This window comes from Chelonoidis abingdonii, chromosome 11, assembly GCF_003597395.2.
Source record: "Chelonoidis abingdonii isolate Lonesome George chromosome 11, CheloAbing_2.0, whole genome shotgun sequence".
NCBI lineage: Eukaryota > Metazoa > Chordata > Testudines > Testudinidae > Chelonoidis > Chelonoidis abingdonii.
Genome location: NC_133779.1, coordinates 20944900 through 20954095, shown reverse-complemented (window position 1 = coordinate 20954095; position 9196 = coordinate 20944900). Strand labels below are relative to the sequence as shown.

The 9196-nt window shown below is 67.0% G+C and overlaps 1 long non-coding RNA gene across 1 annotated transcript in view; it reads left to right on the top strand.

The window, feature by feature from the left end:
• Positions 1-2607, top strand: part of LOC142047435 (uncharacterized) — a 7843-nt gene extending 5236 nt beyond the window's left edge. Inside the window, exon 2 of the long non-coding RNA XR_012656698.1 lies at positions 2352-2607. This is a non-coding gene — a long non-coding RNA (uncharacterized LOC142047435). The remainder of the gene's footprint in view (positions 1-2351) is intronic.
• Positions 2608-9196: the final 6589 nt, after the last annotated feature.

Sequence of the window (9196 nt, the reverse complement as noted above, 5' to 3'; positions counted from 1 at the left end):
GGGGGAGGCAGTCAGGGGAAGGGATCCAGGGACAATCGTGAACAAGAGAAAGAAGGGTGGTTGGATGGGCAGCGGGGTCGCGCGGGGGCCATCAGGAATGAAGAGGAGGGTGGGTGGGTAGGGGAGTTAGGGGACAGGAAGGGGAGTGGGTGGCAAGTGTCCTGGGGGTGGGTGTCAAGGAATGTGGAGGTTGGATGGGCATGACCCTCATGGGTGAGAGGAGGAACCGGTTGTTAATATTTTGTGCAGCTCGTCACTGTGGTGGGTGAAAGGGAGCCAGGTGGTCTGGCAGGAGTGCAACGGGTGGGGATGGCTGTGGGTGGGTGTGGAGGGTCTGGGCATGTCAGGAGGTTGGGGGGGCAGGGGGGTACAAGGGGCTGGGCAGCCAGGTGGATGGTTGGGGGGTGGCGGTGGTGGGGACAGCAGGTGGTGGGGGGCAGGGACGAGAGGTATTGGAGGTGGCACGGGTGGTGGTAACAAGGGGGCTGGGCAGGCAGTGATGTTGGGGGGCTGCGGGGTGTGTGGGGACAGAGGGTGGGAGGGCAGACGAGAGGTTTGGGGGGCAGGGTGGGGTACAGAGGGGGGCGGCAGCAAGGGAATGTGTGGGGGAGTGGAGGGCGGCGGGCGTGTTGGGACAGCAAGGTGGTTGGGGGGCAGGACTGGAAGAGGGTTGGCGGGGCAGGGTGGGGGTAAACACGGGGGGCTGGCAGCAGGTGGAAAAATGGGGGGCTGCGGGTGATTGGAAGCAGGCTGGTGGGGGGCAGACGAGAGGGTTTGGGGGCAGGACGTGGGTACAGCAAGGGGCCGGGCAGCAGGTGGAGGTGTGGGGGAAAGTGGGGCCGGCGGGGTCGTGTGGTGGACAGGCAGGGTTGGGGGCAGGACGAGAGGGTTTGGGGCAAAGGGAGGCTAGGGGGTATGGCAACAGCGGCTGGGCAAGGCCGGGCAGCCTGGGGGCGGAGCCGAGACTGGCCCGCGCAGGAAGGGGTTAAACCATAGAGCGGCTCGTCACGCCCGCGTCACACTAAGCGCGGGCCAGCCGCCCCACGCCCGAACGCTGCCCACCGCATGTCGTGCTGTTCCTAGGATTCCATTCGCCGCCGCCCCCTTTCCCGCCATCCCCCCCGGCCGCACGCGCGCAGCAGGAGGGGCGGGGACAGCACTGGGGCCGCGAGCGCGGCGGCGCCGGCCAGAGAACCCCGGGGCGGGCGCGCGACCAGGAAGCGAGGGCCGCGCCATGAGACGTCAGCGTCGCACCAAGGTTCGGGAGGGCGGGCCGGCCAGGCCGGGCCGGGGTCCTGGGGGGCACGGGGAGGGAACGTGGGAGGGCGGGGGCTCGCGTTGGGGCCCTCACAGGGGAGGGAAATGTGTAGAGGGTCGCGCGGGGAGGGCCGGGTTTGGGGGGCCCTGCGACAGGTAGGGGGATCGGGGGGTCGGGGCGTTGGGGGGCCCCAGTGGGAGAGGGGGATGGCCGGGCCGGGGGCGGGTTGGGGGGAGTGGCTTGCGAGGGGGGCGGGGTTGGGTTGGGCCCCGTGGGAGGGGATGCGGGGGGCGGGCCGTTGGGGGGGCCCGCGGGGGAGGGGGACAGGGGGGCGGAGGCTGGGTGGGGGCACTGTGCGTGGGAAGGGGGATGCGGGCGTCGGGGCGAGTTTTTGGGGGCGCCCCCCCCCCCCTGGCGGGGGAAGGGAATGCGGAGGGGGGGGGCCGGTTGGATGGGTGCGAAGGGCGGGTTGGTTTGGGGGGCCCCGTGGGAGGGGATCGGGGGCGGGGCTGGGTTTGGGGTGGCCCCGCGGAGGAGGTTGCTGCGAGGGGCGGGTGGGTTAGGGAGCCCCCGCAGGGGAACGGGATTGCGGGGGGGGCGGGGGCCCGGGTTTGGGAGGGGGGGGGGGGGGGTGGACTCACACCCTGTGTGCTGGAGGCGGGGGGGCTGGCTGGGTGGACCCCCCAGGGAGACATGGGGGTTCGGGCCTGGCCCCGCCCTTTCCCCCTGTTCCATTGGCAAACATCCTCCCAACAAGTGGGGGGGTGTTGATGGGCTGTTCCCCCTCGAGGGCCTCCGGGGAGGGGGAAGTTCTCGGGAAAAGCCCCTCCCTGGGCGGCAGCAGCCAGGAAAGTTCTGCCCCCCCCCCCGGCGGTCCCGTTAACCGGGGGAACTCCTCGCTGCAGGATGTTGTGAAGGCCCTGGCCATACCACGGGCCAAAGAGGAACTAGGACTTGTCTGTCGATGGCTACTAGCCAGGCTGGGCAGGGAGGGGGTCCCTAACCCGCCCCCCCTCCCCGGGTCTGTGTGAGGCCCCACCCCTGGGCACAGGCTCTGCCTCAGCCTCTCTTGTGATCTCTCTCCCTCTCTCAGACAGTCTGACCCTGGACCCCGGGCTCCTGATCACGCCTGGCGACCTGCCCCTGCTGTCCCGCTGAGCCCCCGGCCCCCCTGCCACACACGGACCGACCCACGCCTGAGCCCTGCCCCTGTGGGGAGGAGTCACCCTCCACGGAGGGGCTGATGGGAGGTGCCACTGGGCAGACCCCCCTCCTTTGCCCCCCCCGCCTACAAGCTGTTTTCCCAGCCTTGTGTTTGTTTTTCATTTTAAATAAAAGTGACAACCCCCTCCTGCCCCCCCAGGGGTGTCTGGTAATTGTCGGGGAGGCGCTGGGGGGAGTGGGGCAGGGGGCCCGGGCAGAGTGAGAGCTGCCCCCCAGGGCAGCCAGACCCCAAAGGCGGATGTCCCCAGGTCCCTGGAGGGGATAGCGGCTGTGGGGCCGGGGTCCCTTCTCTGGTGGGGGACAGTTATTTTGGGGGGCTGGGTGCCCCTGTCCAGGGGCAGGGTTATTTGGGGGGCTGAGTGCCCCAGTCCAGGGGCTGGGTTATTTGGAGGGCTGGGTGCCCCTGTCCAGGGGCTGCGTTATTTGGGGGGCTGGGATATTTTGGGGGGCTGGGTGCCCCTCTCTGGTGCCAGACTGGGTTATTTTGGGGGACTGGGTGCCCCTGTCCAGGGGCTGGGATATTTTGGGGAGCTGGGTTATTTGGGGGCTTGGGTGCCCCTGTCCAGGGGTGGGTTATTTTGGGGGTCTGGTTGCCCCTGTCGAGGGGCTGGGTTACTTGGGGGGCTGGGTGCCCCTCTCTGGTGCCAAACTGGGTTATTTTGGGGGGCTGGGTGCCCCTGTCCGGGGGCTGGGATATTTTGGGGGGCTGGGTCCCCGATGTGGAGGGATTGGGGGGGGCGCCTGCAGGGCTATTTGGGGTTGGTATCGGAGCCATGCCAGACGCGGCATGATGCACCGGCTGGAGGGCTGCACCCTGGTTTGACACAGCCCTGGGGCCCCCCCCCCATGGCCCACTCTTCCTCAGGCCAAGCCCAGTTCCACAGCCGGGACCGCGGTTGGGCCCGTGGCGGAGCTCTCCCCAGTCCTGGCCTCCCACACCCCGAATCCTCACCAACCGGCAGCCCCTGTGAACCCCCTATATCCCTGCCACTCCCTGCCCGGCCGGTGCTCTCCAGCCACGTCGGGCGGGGTGTGCAGGCGCGCCCATGGCTCTGTCCAGGGGGGTGGCTGCAGCTCGCTCCTTCATCTGCCTGCACTGCCCCCAGGGGTGACTTGGAGAAACTGAGGCACCGGGGCGGTGTGGTACGAATCTCACAGCTTTGTCATGGGAGCGTGGGTGGCTGTTGGGGTAAACTGGGCAGGAGAACTCCTCAAGGCTCCCCAACGTGGGTCTAGGTGAGGGAGGCGAAGGGAGCCCGCAGGGGGGACGTCTCTACCGGGGCTGACTGCTGGGGGCCCTTGGAGAAAGCCCAGGGCAGCATGCGGGTGCTGCCGGTAGAGGATCCTTCCCGGCATGCAGCATTGGGCGCCTCACCCCAGAGGTAACCGCCGCTCGCGCGTGAGGGGTCCCTGGGTACCGCTGCGCCGCCCCGCCCCAGAGGTGGCCGCACTCTCAGCGGCGGGAGAGGGGTCCCCGGTAACTGGCCGCACCCCCTCAGAGGCTGCATCGTCGCGGGCGATCCCGGGGAACTGGCCGCACCGCCCCAGAGGTGGGCACATCTCAGCACGGGCGAGGGGTCCGGGTAACTGGCCGCCCCCAGAGTGGGCGCACTCAGCGCTGGGCGAGAGGTATCGGTCGCGCGTGGCCTGTCCCAAGGTGGCTGCATCGCAGGCTGCAGTGGACGAAGTCGCACGCAGGCTTCTCTGCTTTCCCCCTGGTCGTGTCGCTGCCCCACCCGCTCTGGCCGCGTGGGGCCCGGCCCCACTGGGCATGCAGCAAGGAAATACGGCCAGCAGGTGGGACGCTGCCAATATTTTTGTGCTGCTGGAGCGGGACGGGCAGGGCTAGGCCCGACCCGGGATAGATGGCCGGGGGATGGAGCCCGGCCAGAGTTCGTGGAGTGGAGGGGCAGCTGGGTTTGCTCCGTGGCTGGCGGTCCCGGCCCGCGGGTAACACCACAAAATGGTTTGTGTGTCCAGACCCTCAGACAAACCATGATGTGCTGCTGGGGCGAAGACGGGGTCGGGGGGCATCCGGGGGGCCCCATGTCCAGGCTCGGGAGGGGGGGTGTCTGCCCATCCGCGTAATGTGAGGGTCTGCAGCAGCGAGAGAAACGCAACCGGTTCCGGGGTGGGCGGGTTGTGCGGGGGAATCCAGAGCAGACCAGATTTATTGGAGGGGGCGTTTTGTCTACCACATAGGGAGCTGGGGGGGGCAATTGCTAGAATGGGGGGGGGTCTTCATCTGGGTGCTGGCCCCGCAAAGCGCTCTAAAATGGGGGAGATTTATTGGCCGGGTCGTTACCCCACCCGCCCTCGCGCGATCCCACCCAAACCAAATGGAGAGACAGGCCCCAGCCAAGAAAATGGAGTCTGTTTTTCCCAGCAAGCCTCTGGCAGCAGCTGGCTCTGACATACAACCCCCCGAGAAAAAATACGGTTTACTTAGGGTCAAGCTCCCCATATTAAATTGAGCCCGAATGGAACCCCGCCCGCCCCCCCCCCATCTGCATGGGATCGCCCCCCCGAAACAAGGACAGAAACTCCCCCCCAGCCAGCTGGAGAGGTTTGGGGGTTAAACGGCTGGGGAGAAGGTCGAGACCCCCATATGTCCTCCATCAACCCCTCCCGCCTCCGTAAGTCATTTGCTCCACAGATTGACCCCCCTGCCCATCGTCTCCCCAGCTGGGTAATAAATTGGGGAGAGGGTCGCGGATCCCCACCTCCCAACTATGCCACCTTCCCTCCCCCCCCCACAACTGGTTCACAGCCTGGCTCACTGGTTCTGGGTGTGTGTGTGGGGGGACCAGCCCCACACCGACCCCCCCAAACCTGGGGTGCTAGCGAGCCCCCCAACCTCGGCACACGCATGGGACCAACCCCCCCCTCCACGTACCCCCATGCGAAAACAACACACAGAGTCCCCCCCCACACACACACACATACCCCCGGCACATGCAGTCCTGACTCATTCAGCCCCACGGCCCAGCACCACCTGGACCAGTGCCCCAAAGCCACGATTTCGGGGGCCAGCTGAGCTGATGGGGGGGTGCAGTCCAGTGTAAATCTGGGGGGGCTTTAGGCAGCAAGCTCCCCCTGCCTGCCCTGATCTGCCCCCCTGGGTGCAGGCTGGAGCTGCCGCGCCCTGGGGCAGGCCGGGGGGTGGCGTGGGGGTGACGCAGGCAGAAATGGCGAATTTGGACAAAGCCGCGGCCCCCCCAACGCACCCCAGATTGTGTGTGTGGGGGGAGTCAGTTGGTTTCAATCCTTCCTGAGCTTTTCGGGGTGATCTGGGGGGGAGTTTCGGGGGGGAGCGTCTCTCATTTAACCTCCAGCCTCTGAAAACAGGGGGTCCCCCTATGCTTGGGGAGGGGGGGTTAGACGCGTCAGCGCCATATTTGGGGTGCGCAGGAGTCGTTCTAGAGGGGAACCAAATCGCGTCCCCCCCCGCCCGGGTGGGTTTTCGGGGTGTCTCGGACATTGCAGGGGGAGGCTGGGCAGGGGCTCAGGACGATTTGGGGCTCCCGGCTCTGGTGGGGTTTTTGCCATGAATGATGATGATTTTCCAGTCGCCATTCGGGGTGAGGCTGGTTCCGGGGCCTCTCAGGGTGCCCCCGGCCGCGCTCTGCCCTCCCCCGGGCCATTTTGGGGGGCGCCGATCCTGGGGGGGCCAGGGGCCCAGCTCCGGGAGGTTTCCCGAGGTTCGATTCTGGGTTTTCACTGTCGTTTCGGGGGGCCGATCCTCCGTCTTTTCCAGCCATTCGCGTTGTGACGCCTCCGCCCCCCCCCCCCCCCCCCCCTTTGTTCGATTCCCGTTCACCCCCCACCAAAAAATCGTTTTGTTGCTGAGGACTTTCCCCACGGCTGGCTTTTTTTTCACGTTTTTTTCCCCTCCCCTTGCAAATAAAATTAAAAAAAAAAATACACACACCCAAAGCCCAGTGAGCAACACAGCCGGGAACTCACTGGCGCCCACCCTGCGAGCAAAGCAGGACGTTCCCCCAGCTTGGGCTGCACCAGGCGGGGACCCCCAGCCCCCCGCTGCCCCCTGCCCCCCCACTTACCTGCCGCCAGGCCAGGGCCTGGGTTTGTGCAAGCTCCTTCCTTAAGCCTGACAAATATTCGGGGAGCTGGAGGGGGCGGATTCGCCCGCCGGGCGCCCCAGGACAAAGAAATCCAATGCGAAAAAATATTGGTATCCGTCCGGGGGAAAAGCAGCCCCCCCGCCTGGTCCTACCCCAGCCTGGGTGCCATGGGGCAGGTCCCGTTCCCAAAGCCGCCCCCCCGGCAGGGCTGCATCCCTGCTTGGTGGAGGGGGGATCCCGGCCCCCCGCTTGGAAAAGGGGGGGATCCCTCCCCGGGTGCCCCCCCCCAAGAGCCGCAAGCCCTTTCGGTGCAATTGTGGAGAGGGAGGGGAAAAAAACCCGAGCCCGGGTGAGCAGCGAAGGTTCGGTCTTTTTCCCCCTGCACAACTTTCTACACTTGAATAAACCCCCTTGGGCGGGCGGGAAAAATCCGCCAAAATTCCCGGGCGTGGCCCCGGGCCCCCCCTGGGCGTGTGTGAAGTTTGGGGGCGATCGGCCCTGCGGGGGGCGGGGGAAAAATTCCCCTTTCTAGGGCTCCGGCCCGCGCCAACACGAACGTCCCTGGCTGACTTTGTCACGGTGCCAACTCCGAGCCACTTGGCAGGCTCGGGCGCTTTGCAAACGGCCGCTTTGTCTCCCGCGCCCCATGGCCCCCCCTGCCCCGCTGGGCGCCCCCACGGCATGGCCTCCAGCCCCCCCACTGCCCCTGGGGGGCCCCCTCTCCCCAGCTCTCTGGGAGCCCCGGGGGGGCCGGGGGGGGAGGGAAGGGTCTGATTTGTGCTGTTCACACTCTGGCTCACTCAGCCGCTGCGGCTTCGCACGCTCGAATCTGCTGGTGCCGACCCGCAGCCGGATTTACCAGGGCCCGGCGTGGCCCCCCCTTGCCGTGGGGACAGGGACTCCCCCGTTTTCACATGCCCTATCCCCCATCTCCTACTGTATTCAGCTCCCCCGGGGTGGGGTGTGTGCAGATGGGGAGGGGGAGCTAAGGGGAACCCCCCCCTGCAGGAAATCACAAGCCAGCCCCTTCCCCACCCCCAGGAACAGAGACTGCCCCCCCCCAGTATCCATGGGACAGTTCTGGGGAGCAGCTGGCTGGGTAATCCATGACATTTAACCCGCCAGATCTGTCCCATCTGTCTCAGTCGGCCACTTGGAGTCTAGAACCCTCGGTGCCCCCGCGCCACCACAGTTAAAGCAGGAGCTTGGGGTCTGAGGTGTTGGGGGGCTCTATGGGGGCAGTTTGAGTCCAGGAGCTCCCTGGGCTGTCCCCAGTTCTGGAAGTTCTGTCCAGGGGGGTGTATGGGGGCTCAGACCCCCTCTAACTCCCCTTCTCCCCACACCTCACACAACTGCAGCCCCCTCGGGCGGGATCCACTCAGCCCCCTCCCGCCTGCCTGGCTGGCCTGGGACCGAATCCGGACCCCCCCATGCACTGGAAACAGGGATATTTGGGGCGTCGCCTGCTGGAACCCCGGAGGTGCCAGAAGGATCGGGGTGCAGCTCAGAATCAAGGACCGTGTTTTGTGGGGGGGCATGGTATCCAGGTTCCCGCTCTCCACACTCCTGTATCCCCAGCTCTGCCCAGACTTGGGCGGTGGGAGGGGAGGCATTCCTGAGCATATGTGTGTGTGTGGGCCCTGAAAAACGTTAGGGGGAATCGATCCCCATTTTTCTGGGTTCTGGAGCCCCCCCCCACCTGGAGCCCCACGCCCCCTGCCCTGTTCAGGCCTGTGGGCCCGCTCTCGCCCAGGGCCCTATCAGAGCCCGTTTTGGGCAGCGAGTAAAACCCGGGCGTTCTCCCGCTGCATGGACACCCCCCAACGAGATCAGCCCTCCACCCCACTCCCAAGGGCCTGGGTGCTGGCATGACCCGGGCACGCCCTCCCGGCTCCCACCAAGCCTCACAGACCCCACATCACAGGCGGGGGGGGGGGGGGGGGGGGGGGGGGGGGGGGGGGGGGGTTGGGGGGGGGGGGGGGGGGGGGGGGGGGTCGGGGGGGTGGTGACCCCAGGCGCCACAGGACTCCTCCGACCCCCCCGCACAGGCGGCGAGCAGAACCAGAGAGCCCCAGCCCAGAAGCAGGAAATGAGCCCAGGGGCTGCAGGTCGGGAGTGAGGGGCGGCGGGCGGGGGGGGGGCGCTGCGGTTGGCTCCAGCTGGTCATTGATGGGTCGGTTACAGCTGCCTTGTGACTTGCTGATTGGGGAATCAAGATGAATTGATTGACAGTTCAGTATTACCACTGGAGGCAGGAGCAGGAGGGGGCTGGGAGCCAGGACTCCGGGTTCCTCTCCCCGCTCTGGGAGGGGAGTGGGGGCTGGTGGGTCAGAGCAGGGGGACTGGGAGCCAGGACTCCTGGGTTCTCTCCCGGCTCTGGAGGGGGCAGTGGGGGCTGGTGGGTTAGAGCAGGGGGGGCCAGGGGCCAGGACTCCTGGGTTCTCTCCCCGCGCTCTGGTGGAGTGGGGGCTGGTGGGTTAGAGCAGGGGGCTGAGAGCCAGGACTCCTGGAGTTCTCTCCATGCCCTGCCCCCCACATACTGCGCTGTCCCCTTTTATCTCACAGACTCATTACATACCCCACAGCTTTGCCGCCTAAGCTCCTGCTGGGGGTCGGGGGGGGGGGCTTA